We start from the raw sequence: 13,243 nt of genomic DNA, 5'->3' as shown, positions 1-13,243 counted from the left end.
AAAATTGTAATAAATTCTAGAATTTGCATACCAAAGAAAAAGATCCAGAGTTAATAGAAAATTTATCGGATGTTGTTTACCTCATAAAATATAAATGTTGTTCAAAAATTTACATTGGTGAAACTACCAGAAGACTATAAGAACGCGAATAGCTGCCTGAAGGGATTGTAGAGCTGGTAATAATAATACAGGTTTATCCCAATATGCTTGGTCTTTTGATCGTCATTTTGATTTTGATTTTTAAAGCAACAAGATTTTAGAATTAATAATTTATTATTTATAAAAGAAAAATGATGGAATCCATTTTTATTAAAAAGTACAATAATTTTTGCTTTCATTCACAAACTGAGAGACTGCATATTAATGATGTCTGTCATTGCATATTGAACTGCATTTTTTTTAAATTTCAAACTTTTTACGCGTGTTGTGACTCTAGCTGTAAGACTTAATTTTTAATAAAAATAATTGAACGTGATGAAACATTAAACCTCTCTGCACTAAATATGCTTACTAAAATGTCGGTCTGGCACAGTTCATGAATATATCAGGTAATGATTTTTAATTCGTATTGTTATTTTATTAAGTTTTCATTTTATTACTGGATCTCTGAATTAGATTTTTGAATTGGTTTATAATTATCTTACGAATTCCTATGATAGGGGTGGAGTGGGTCTACATTTTCAAAAATACTCGTTACGTAATTAATGGAAGTTCCCATATCTGTATTGCAGATTACATGCCCTCTGAAAGATTCATTGATTGCAATCTCCCTCCGTAATTTTGAATATCGAAATTATTATTTCATACTTGTATTAGGATACTCCTCCATGTCTATTTCTAGCAAAACCCACTCCGCAAAATTGAAACGTCAACTTTCTCTTGAAATGGGTTTTGGTTGCAGTTTAAAAGAACAGGATGGATGAAGAGGAAAAACGGAATATTTACAGAATAGGTGGTGGGTCTAGTGGGTGGATGAGGGTGAACCACGACATCATATAATTAATCACCCTTATCCATCACGAGTTCTTGACAAGCGGTCAGTCCAGATAATAGATTCAACCTCGTCGATCGAGCTGTGCCAGTCTGATATGAGAATTTCGCGTCCATCATATTTTCATCCTTCTCTCTTATACGTACAATAGTTCCTAGAACATTACATATTTGACTTCTAATTTTTTGAAATATCTAAAGGCTTTCACAAAAGTGCTTCCAATAAGAAATCGGATAATGTTTCCAATATCCAATACTATTAAAAATATGTAAATGATTGGCAAAACAAGAGAAGATACAATGAAGTTGACATGGTAACCCAGGGTGGCGACTTGACCGGGGATTTAATTAAAAAACCGGGAATTTACTTCTGATCATTTCATTTATCCTCAATTGTAACAGAACATTTTAAAATTCATTATTTTAATTGAAAATTCATCTAAAAATTTAAGTGTTCCAATAGAAAATTTAACTATTTTTCTAAAAAATCTTTTTTTGTTTGTTAAGAATTAGGTTTTCAACAGAAAAAGTTACCATTCTATTTGGGGTTGAAAAATGAAAATATATCTTTTTTGGAGTAAAATTCGATATGAGAATTTCGCGAAACCCAAACTATTTGGCTGAAAATTCGCCCTTTTTGTAGAAAATAATTATTTCTGGTTGAAATTTAATCTTTTTGATATAAAATTCAACTATTCCAGTGAATAATTCATAATTTTAGTTGAAAATTCATTAGTTTCGTCAAAAATGAACTTCTTAATTAACATATTAATTAGCGTCTGTCTATCTGTCCGTCCACCCGTCCGTAAACACGATAAACCTCGAAAAATTGAACGGATCAAATCGATCTTTGGCACACTTTTTTTAGGTCCTCAAAGAAAGCACAAGTTCGTTAACCAGCCATTTTTGATACATATTGAAAAAGTGAGCGCATTTCGAAAATTTTTGAGACCACTTTTTTCTGAATTTGAAAATTCTATGTACAAATATTTATAGTATCAAAAAGGATAAACAATTGATCTCAATGACTTTTTTCGATAAACAAAATTCTCAGATTTATAGCATTTTCAAAATTTTGAAAATTATTCGAAAATTAAAATTTTAAGCCAAACAATGCACTATATGAAAAAAAGTCAAGAAAAGAAAAACATTGCTTTTTGAAAGCTCTATAAGATTATTATAACAAACTTTTGGATGTTCTTGGAAAATCGAAAATTCAAAATTTAATTGCACTAAAATAATGAAAAATAAAAAATTTGATTTTGTGGTCAAACTATGTAGGATACGATAAAAGATGAGTTAAAAGAAATTGCGATCCTAAAAAATATCTACAATTTTGTTGAGAGTCACTTCTTAATAGGACGCGTACTTTTTGTTTTATTCGTGAAAAGTAACATTGAAAATAAAAAAAAATTAAATAAATAAACGTGTGGACAAACGACGAAAGTTAAGAGAAAAAAAACATTCAACAAAAGCTTTTTACAAATGTTTGTCGGAAATCGAGCGCGTAGCGTGAGTGTCACGATGAGAATGCGTACCTCAAAGCCTACAGAGCTTTGAGAAGCTTAATCTTTGACCATACTTAATTAAGTAGACAATTCTGAATATGAAGACGCACAAAAATACTGCCATCTAAAAGAGATCTTTTTGATAAAGTCTTATTCAAGCATTTCAAATGCAAAGCATGAATATCCGAGCACGAAGCGCGAAATTCAACCGTCGTTAATTATTTAAAATTTGTTTGACAGTTCATCTTCTTTAGTAGGAATTAATTTTGGTTTGTTTGTAAATTCAACTGTTTCAGTTGAAGATTCATTGTTTTAATTAAAAACTCTTATGTTTGGTTGAAAATTATTATTTTTTTAGTTTAAAATTCAACTATTTCGTTAAAAGTTCATATATTTTTTCAAAATATTAGATTTTTTGGTGGAAAATTAATCATTTCATATGAAAATTATTCTTCTCTTCAACTGTAAGTTAAACTATTGAATTTTTTGTACAAAATTGATCTTATTTAGTGGAAAATTGACGTATTTCTTTCAGAATTCATTTATTTTGCAATGTTTTGCTCCTTTGTGTTAAAGCATGTTTAGAATGAACCTCATGAATTAAAATAAATGTTTGCGTTTTGCGGACAATATAAATATGTTACTTTTAGTTGACCGGGATAATTGAAAAACTTGACTGTGAATAACCGGAAAATAACCGGGAATTTAAAATCGTCCACCGAATCGCCACCCTGTAACCGCATCCAATTTAGTAGGTACATTTTTTGCCACGTGAAGTTATTTTTTCTTGCAAGTAAAGAATACTCTCAAATCGATGTAAAGCTTTATTTTTCTTTGTCTGTATTTTGTTGTGCCTTTTGAAAAGATTAGATTTTTGATGATAAACCTCTACCCTTTGATGGAGGTAAATGGTGGAATCATAGGCTCTATCATCGAAGCGTGAAATGTCCTGTAGAAGCTAGAAACGTATAGAGACTATAGAGGCGACAAACAACCGGGCCGTTTCACCCCGGCTACTAAATGCTACTATATTCCTGCTAATTCCATGAACAATCCCTCAGCATCAACCCCTCGATTGATTCACTGACAACTGTATACCCACAGGACGGTGGACTCTTTCTGCACATTGAAATCTCAACTCTCAATGCGCCCCCGCGATTTCGTATGCGTCCGCGTTTATGTGAAGGTGTGCTCGTGTGAACTTCATGAATGCGAGGAAAAGGGCGAGCCCGCAACACGTATAGTTAGCATTTCATGGGGCTTTATTTGGGGGTGTTGCAAGTCGGCGTGTCTGCGGGGGTCGAAGTAAACCCTGGTGTTAAACGGTGCGATCTTAAGCCGTATTCCTATTGAACGACCCCCACATCCGACCAGTCACTGGGGTCCTACAGTGAAAAGGAAGCGCACTCCAAATAAAAGATTTATTATTGCTGCATATTGTCATGGCAGATATTTCTTAGTGGAAAATATTTCTAAGATGCCTAATTTTTATTGAAATCTATATTCAAAACATTTAAAAAAATTTTCTATTTGAAATTGGAAATTCGTTGAAATCACACTAAACCTCAAGCTGTCAAATTTTGATTTAAATGTGGATTACAATGTTGCACAGAAGCGGCCGAGCCTTTTTTCTAGAGGAAGACAGATGCATAGACTTATAATATTGAATAGTACAATTTGAACATGGTAGGGTAAACCGTGACACGTTGTCACACTGAATTTATTTTAAAAAGTAACAATTAGAGAGCAGCATCGTCGAGAAAATGATAGGCATCTGCCTTTGAAGCCTAATAACTCAGCAAAAAAAAAAAAAAAAATGCTAGAGTAATACAAAAGTAGTCATATAAAAACTGAAAGTGTTCTTAGTACACAGTAATACAAGAATCTTAATTTCAGTAGAGAAAGACGGTTGAGTTTCAGATGTAACCAAACGGATCATTCGCCAGTTGAAAGTCAACTGATGATTACAACATGGCTTTAAGTAACGCGCTTGGTTGAAAGTCAACTGCTTTATGTACGTAAAATGTACTTTATAGGTTAATTTAAGACAGGAAGATTGTTGACTTTTCATCAACGCGTACGTGAGAAATGAAACTTATAGGTTAATTTAAGTCAGCTGATTGTTGAAATTCATAAAATTGATGCGCTATTTTTCAGTTATAGGGAACATGAAATAATTATAAAATAAAAACTTGAATAATTTCAGGAAATAAATATTTTTTGTTAAATGTGAGCATTGAATAAATTGTTCATTTATGCCTAATGAATCAAGTTGTTTTATCCTTTAAGTCAATGAGATTAGTATATAAAAGGGAAAAAGAACTTAATGACACTAAACAAGGCACTTATATTCATTTCAAGCTATCAGGTACAGAACGTAAATCTTCAATCCTTTTTATATCTTTTTTTATCACACATGTATGATTATTCTATTCATAATCAAAATCTGTTTTAGATCTATGTAGATAAATAAAAAAAAAAGGAAACATTGAAGAAACGACTATACCATTCGCTCAGTGTTCATCGATACTATCCAGCCAGCTCTATCGACACCGTATTGGCAACTCTCAGCTGCTCTCTTGACACCTCTTCTAAAATCGCCGAAATCCGTCAAGTGTTTGCGCATCGCCGCATCGCATTTCGCGCACGCCTTTCTGCTAGCTCAAATTGAATTTCAGAGCGCGCGAATGAAAATCATCCTAACCTGAACATACCTGTCAGATAATAATCATAATACTCGTATATCATATAGGAGACACTACACTTAAGTTCCATTTCTGGTTGAAATTAAGTGACTTACTTAATTTAATGCAAAAATGAAATTTATCTACGTTTAAAATTCATCATTTTGTATTACTGTGTAATTGAATTTAAAGACGTTTATGTAAAAAATGTGTTGTTCCTTGTATGCAGAAAAATGTAAAAAAAATAGGGGTTTTCGGGTACATTAAAGAACAGTCAAGTTTGGAGCATTATTTCTTATATAACGGGCAATGGGGAAAATTTGAAAAAATGCATGAGTACGAGAAAAACTGTTGTGAACCAATTGCAGTTGAGAAATTTGCGAAATAATAAAAATTGTTACTTAAAATTAAAAAAATCTACAACTATTTTATCTTCAGTTCTAATAAAGATATTAAAGGAATTCAAACTACAATCTCTGTAATTATTATCAATCACCCGGAAGGATGTGATAGTCTTATTTTTTGTGAAAATCTCGATATTTTTAGATTTTTTTTGTTGGAAAACAATTGTCAAAAAGCAGGGGGTGGGGGCTTTTTTTACTGTCGACCGCTGGTACCTTTCTTTGACCCGTGGTTCTGAATCCTTGGGTGGCACCTGGCCTCGGGTCGAAGAAAGGCACAATATCCTTCCGGGTAATTGGAAATAATTACAGAGCCTCTCCGTTACAATTTGCAGTTTGAATTGCTTTAATATCTTTGTGCAAAGGAGGCACGTTTTCCGCGTCATACCTGGAAGGTTGGTAGCATAGGCTCTAATGGATGATTGCTAGGGAAAATAAACTATTATTTATAAAATATGTGTTATACACTTTTTTCTCGTCGGAAATCAAAATTTACACAATTTGAATACATTCTTGTGCATATTTTAATAATTATTTATTTAAATTACAAGAATTGTTTTTTCTTTATTTAATTTTGAATCGCGCGCAAAGTGTGGCCAACCAGTGTTCAGCCCTAACGCAAGCGCAGTAGCTCAGGGTGCCAACATTGGCATCAATGGTGAACAGTACAAACCGGAAAAATAAATCAAATCAGCCGGCAGGAAACAGTTGTGATATAAAAGCCTCAATTAGGTATTTTCATTTCAACCATCAGCTAACTTCACTTTGTTAAAAGCTGAGAGGGAAAAATGGATCAAATGCATGGAACAAAACTTTATTTCTGTAATATATTTGTAATTAATAATCATTATTATTATTATTTTATTACTTTATCAAATAGTAATTCAAAAATAAAAACTATTTTTAACTAAACACTTATATAGAAAAAATTACCTTTTACGAAGATATTAGCAAAATACGTCAAAAATGAACTGAATCCCATACATTTGGTCCTTTATTTTCCCCTCAGCAATATAAGAAGTGAAGTTAGCTGTTTATTGAAGTGAAAATACCTAATTGGCTTTTATCTTATCAGTTTGAATGTTCCCGACGTTATATTTGAAACATTGCAATGTTTCACGAAACTCCCAATGTTTCATGAACTTTTCATCAGGCTAAAGTTTCATGCAAATTTACATCCCTACTCATTGCGAAAAACAAATTTCTGTTTTTATTATACAATTGTATTTGCCTTATCTTTCACGTATGACATTAGCCACTGCAAGATTAGATATCTAAGATACCTTTAAACTTCCGCAGGAAATCTAGTGGAAATTTGTTCGAACGACCAGGCATCAATTTCGATGCAGACGGTCACGACTTAGTTTGTACATCCCGGCTTTGGTGGTTTGAATGTCATATAGTAGGTTTTGACTAACCTAACATTTGGATATTATATCACGCCAAGTACTATTTTTATTTCAAGACTATTTAGTCGCTGGTAAATGGGAGGAAATAAAAAGTTAGGTAATTATTATTATAACTTACCTGCTTATTCACATCTGTTTCACTCAAATAACGACCGATAAAATGATCTTGACGGGTGACTTACAGTTTGTAGACGACACTTCACGTTGCACTGGATGAGAAAAAACAGTGTCTAAATGATGCTTTTCCCTTAGATACTCCGAATGAACCTGTGTGGCTCAAATTTGTTGCAACTCTATTGAACATCGATTTCGGTGTACATTGGAGGATCGGCGATTTTCTGTGTTGAAGACTATAATAAGTAAATATATTAAGAATGTTAAGATGAAACCTAACCTCGAAATGAGGTTATTTATTTTTAAGAAAATAACAAAAATTAATATTTCATTTGTTGAATATGAAAATGAATTACATAAAAAATGACGTCATAAACATATTTATTTTCACGTATTCTTAGGTGATTTAATACAATCCGAATGTAAATACAACCTTCTTATTTATATTCGCTTTTGTAAAACAAACTTAAAGAGCCAGTGTGATATAATAATCCACTTATTGCAAAATAACTTTCCACAATTAAGTTCAATAATGAAATTGAAAGCAACTTCAATTTAGAAATTAAAACCAAAAACATGTTGCATAATACTACAATTTTTTCATATCGCGATCTGTTAGATAACCTGATATTTATATTCTCAAATTTCAGTTAAGGATATGATCTGTTCGATTTGAATATTATTTTATTTAAGAATCCCTTTTAATTAAGAATAAGGAAAATAAATTAATATGGGCCCGATCGGGGCCAGGAATGGTTATCTCTGGGCCAAGCGCCTGGGACCCGATCGGTCATCGCGTTTCATTTCGAGTCTGACCCTATCTAGTTAGCCTGATTTGGGCCAAATTCTGCCGAATCTGGCCCCGATCAGATCCAAATTGGAATTTCTGCACGGGATAATTAAAAACTTAGTGAACTTTATTGCATGTTAAAAGTTTATAAAATTAATGCCTAAGTAAGACAGTATGTGTATGCCAAATCTTGGTTCAAATTGAATATTTTCTTCTGCATTAGGTTAAATTTTACTGTATGAGTATGTAGGAACTAGACATCAAACATATTGTTCAGGAATAGAGGAATTTTATATTATCTTAAACATGGACTTTTACCTATCACGTGCAATAGTTAACCTAACAACTATCTTAAGCTTGGCGGCCGTGAGCCTGTTTGATGTGAAAAAATGACCTCGGGGTACGTTGGCACAGTTCCGAAATTTTCTTATAAATTCATAAATGATCAGGGAATTTTTCACAGTTCTATGGTGAATCACAGTCTCAAGTATTCAAATTAAAAGTGTATCAATAAGTTGACGCATTCAAGCGAAATTCTTGTATTACATTAAGACGAAAATATTGAGTTTCTTGTATTTTTCTCGAACAATAAAATATTTCTGTGGAAGATTTTACTTGTTTACATTGCATCGCACTATTGTATGTAAATATTATATTAACAAAAATTTTGGGTAACACTTTCCTTGCTATTAAATTTGATGTGACAACTTTCCCCGGTAACGGGATATGTTGTCAAAAGTGACTTTTCGTTGTTTATTGTTAATTAATAATTGTAGCGTTACGATTACCTGAAATTCGATACTGTCCAATTGAAGCTGATGGTTTACTTGAAACTTTGGCTATTACATTCTTCTTACATATCAAATGCAAAAAAAAAGAAAAATCTTCGACAAAAATGTGTGGCAACGTGCTCCCGTCTAACCTATCAAAATATTATACTATGTAAAAATTGAACATGAATAATAAATAATGAATAAACAATATATAGTAAATATTATATAATGAATTCATGTATAAAATTCATATTGGCAAAGATTTCAAAGATTGCACAAAGAATTCAATGATTTCACAAAGACTTAAAAGATTTCGAATATATTTAAAAGACTTCACAAAGACTTCAATCATTCCTTAAAGATTTCACAAAGCATTCAATAATTTCACAAATAAAAAACGAATGTTTCAAAATATACCAAAAAGTACTAAGAATTTCAAATATTTCACAAATTAGTCATATTAATTTCAAGGTTTGCACAAAAATTGCAATAATTTCCCAAATATGAGCAAATATTTCAAATATTTCGTCAAGGTTTCCAAAGATTTCACAAAGTTTGCAATGATATATCAAAGATGTTCTAAATATTTCAAATATTTCCCAGTAACTTTTTCATCTCCGAAGCCTTTTTTTGCTGCAAAGCCGAGATTTTCTTCTGTTTGCAGTGAAAGTATTAATCAAACTTAACATATGAATGGATATTTTATTTTAATCAAGCAAGAGCCCGGGTGGAAATTTAAGTTGGGGGCTGGCCCGTCTACGGCTGGAGAGCCCGGCCTAAGCCGGGAGCTGGCCAAGGAGCCCGATTTTAAGTTGGGCTGTGGCGAGGGCTTCTGGTCAATATCCGGCCAGCATCGTCACGCTGCCCTCGCGCTGGGCAGCGCCCAGCCATGAAGCATGGTTGGGATATGGCCTGGCTGCCCGACCGTGGCCCGGCCGGTATCAATTAATGCTGTACAAGGTCTAAATAATTTGAGATTCAATTTTATGAAGAGCATACGTCACTGCATTAGGGGATCAATTTTTTTTACTGCTTGAATTGGAACATATTAATATATGAAACTCCACATGCCCTGCACGCAGACAACGTTAACTCTTTTCGTGCAGTCATGAGAGATATTTAATAAAATTAATTGTTTTTAGTTAATAAATTCATCAGAAGTAGGGTAATCTGAATTGATTCTTCTTATTTTCTTACTGATCAGTCTCTTCTTTTTTGCACGAGCGTTGCTTTGCTGCCGCGTTGTTTTTCTTTTATCCATAATACACGAGAAAAAATTATAATTCTTTAATTTCTTACTTTATTAATTTGCAGTTTTTTAAGTAAAAGAAGTTGAATATTCAACAATAATAAAATACAGTTCGTTAAAAGTGATGTAGAGCAGACGACAAAAGTGAACAAAACTCTCGAAAGTCTAGAAACTGCGAGATTGCCGGTGGGATGTTTTAAATACTATAATGCAAGTTTCCGAACTTTATACCTAATCAATGGAAATAAAATGAATATATTTATTTCAATTATATATTTTTTCAGAAATTTTGAAATTTGCAGTAGGTAATCTTAAAATCATGCCAAAAAACTCGTTGTTTCGAGATTTTTGTCATTTTCTCTTTATATTATATATTAGGTATTATATTATTTGAAATAGTTCAATATTCGTTAACAAAAGTTTAAACTATTATACATTTAGTATGTGTATAATATTTTATGCCGACATTAATTTATAACTGTCATTATAATCTCTATTTAAAAATGTTGACTATATATTTATCACGATTTAATATTTGTATACTTGTCCATTTCTTAATAAAAACGGAAAAAGTAATTAAGTTATAAACAAAATTGAATAATTATGTTATTGCTCAATCAGCGCCCTGCCAACTACAGCCTGAGCATTTGATTAAAAGGTTTGCCCGATCAGATCCCGTTCAGCCCCCGACTGGTGTTATGACATAAGTTTTGCATAGCAAGTCTCTGACAAGCGCACGGCTAGGCTCTTAAAAAACAAATACAGCCCGGTCAGACCCTGATCGGAAAGCTTGTTGTACCAGGTCTAGCCCGGGTTATTTCCGCACGGGAGTTTTGTATACATATTTATCTAAACTAAATTACTCAAATCTGAAACATGAGATAAAATAATACCCTTATAAACATTCATCCGATCATTACTTTATAGTAGTTCCAAGACTTCACGCGTTACAAATATTCAAGATTGTTTAAATTAATCACGGGGATGTAAAACAACCTCACAAAAAGAAGCTTAAATTAGTCTTCTTAAAAATTAATCTTCCGCAAGTCACCTTCTCACTGTTGAAGATCGTATGAGTTCATTTTAGACAAAAACATTTTTTGCCAAAAAAGTGGAATGATCCATATATTGGCTTACAGTTAAAGAAAAGTTTCTTTGTTTTTTATTAAAATTTCTTTGTTTCAAACATCAATGTATGTAATTACTTTTATGGATTTCTTTGAAGTTGAAAGAATATTTATTCAAATTACAGAAAACCTGTTGAAGTAATAATATCTTTAATCCAAAAAGTATGAACTACGTCTTTCTTTTAGTTAAAAAAAAGCAGTTACAAAAATGGTTTTAAGGAATGATAATAAAAATGAGGCATGTCAAGAAATATTAAGGAATGTAAAGAACCTTCAAAATGCAATGAGTTTTTAGAGAATCTGACAGAATTATCAGAAAAATGAAATTTATTTTATATCCTTAATATAAAATCTTTAAACGATATTGCCGAGTTTGATTGTCATGATATTCAATTTTGATTAATATATGCGTGCAACAAAAGACGTCAGTGAGTTAAACAGCAATGGAAAATAATCACGATTGTCAATGATCCCAACGGAGCTGCCTTGATCTGCGTTTGCTTGGATTTTACTGACGTTCATTGGCTACGGTGCGCGTCTGTACTTGATTTTTAAATACGTACGCGAACCAGAGCCAGTGAGCGCCGTTCAGTTCAAGCATGCGCAAGTATTTTTGGTTCACTGTTGGGAATAATAATCGAATCGAAATTCGAAGTCGGTACTACGCAAGCTGTCCAGAAAGTGTGTGTTCGTGCTTGTGCAGATTATAAACGTTGTTTTTTTAGAGTGAGTATTTTTCAAATTTTCGGAAAACATGAAAACCCGATACATCTATGTAAATATGACACTGTTTTTGTGGCAAAGGTGAAGTGTAAGGAGTTTAATGTTATTTTTCTGCTTCTGAGTGAGGTTGGTATAACAGTAATATATTTTTAATCATGAGTTAATGTTTGAGTTTTATTTGCTATTAATATGAACATTAACATTTAATAATATTCTTTTGAAGCATGGAATTTGCTATAATTTTTGTTATCAAATTCCATTGCTGATGTTTTGATATTTTGAGGTTAGGTACAAATTTTAGAACACACGAGTTAACTTCTGGTCGCAGAATTAAGTAATTTTGTCTGATAACAGGCGATATCATTGAAACGTTGCAGAATTGTTTTTTTGCCACTTTAATGTAATTCATCTATATATCTACAAAAATCTATGAAAAATGATTTTTGGTAATAAAAGTTACGAAAATGTACTACAGAATCTTTACGAAAGTAAAGCTTTTCCCATTTAAATTTCACAATAATTTCATTGAAATTTGTAAAATTTTGATGAAAAAAACAAAAACTATCTTAAACATGATTAGAATGAAAATTTTCTTTTCATGTATTCATCCTATGTACTTATTTTTTATACATTTTTTTTACTGCGAGCAGTTTGCTCTTAAATTGTAAAATTTAATTTTAATCTCAAAATCTCAATAAGTTACTATCGCATTTTATATCAGCAATGGCATTTTTTTAACAAATTCGATGCTTCACTGGAATATTACTTAATGTTAATATTTATATTGAATGCAGATAATAACTCAAATATTAACTTATAACTAAAAATACACCACTGATATACTATCTGTGCCCAATAGCAAAAAAGTACCATTAAGCACCTTGCACTTCATCTTCACCATGAAACAGCTGCATAAAATTTATAAGCTCATTTTTCAAACAAAAATGGTATAATCGGTATTTCCTTTACAGAAATTTGTTTTTGACTAACTACTTATTTCAAAGTTTAATTAATTCGTTAAAAAATAATATTTTTGGATGAAAATGTAACTATTTAGTTGAAAATTCGTTAATTTTTTAAACTGAAAATTAAACTTTTTGATTTTCAGCGTTCTGTTTTTTCCGTGAGAGTTTTGAAGAAACTACGCAATTCACTGATCTCATTTAGAATTTGAAAGGATCTCTATATCATTTTAATTGAGATTTGTTCAATGATAGTGAAATTTAAAATAAAGAATCCACGTTTAAAAAGCTTTTAAATATTTTTGCATCTTTAAAGGATCTTTTAAATATAAGTAAAAATTCGTCGTGGACCTTTTGAAATTACATAAAACTTTTTTATAGAATGTTAAAACATTTCATGAAATATCATTGTAATTCAGTGAATTTCGTCAGATTTTCTATGTGTTTACTGTACAGATAGTATTCCTTGTCTCAAAAATGTACTGGATTAAAGAAATTTGATTTTCATAATTC

The sequence above is a fragment of the Belonocnema kinseyi genome, chromosome 9 (assembly GCF_010883055.1).
Source record: "Belonocnema kinseyi isolate 2016_QV_RU_SX_M_011 chromosome 9, B_treatae_v1, whole genome shotgun sequence".
Lineage (NCBI taxonomy): Eukaryota > Metazoa > Arthropoda > Insecta > Hymenoptera > Cynipidae > Belonocnema > Belonocnema kinseyi.
The sequence above is the reverse complement of the archived record's forward strand: the minus strand, read 5'-3'. Positions refer to the sequence as shown.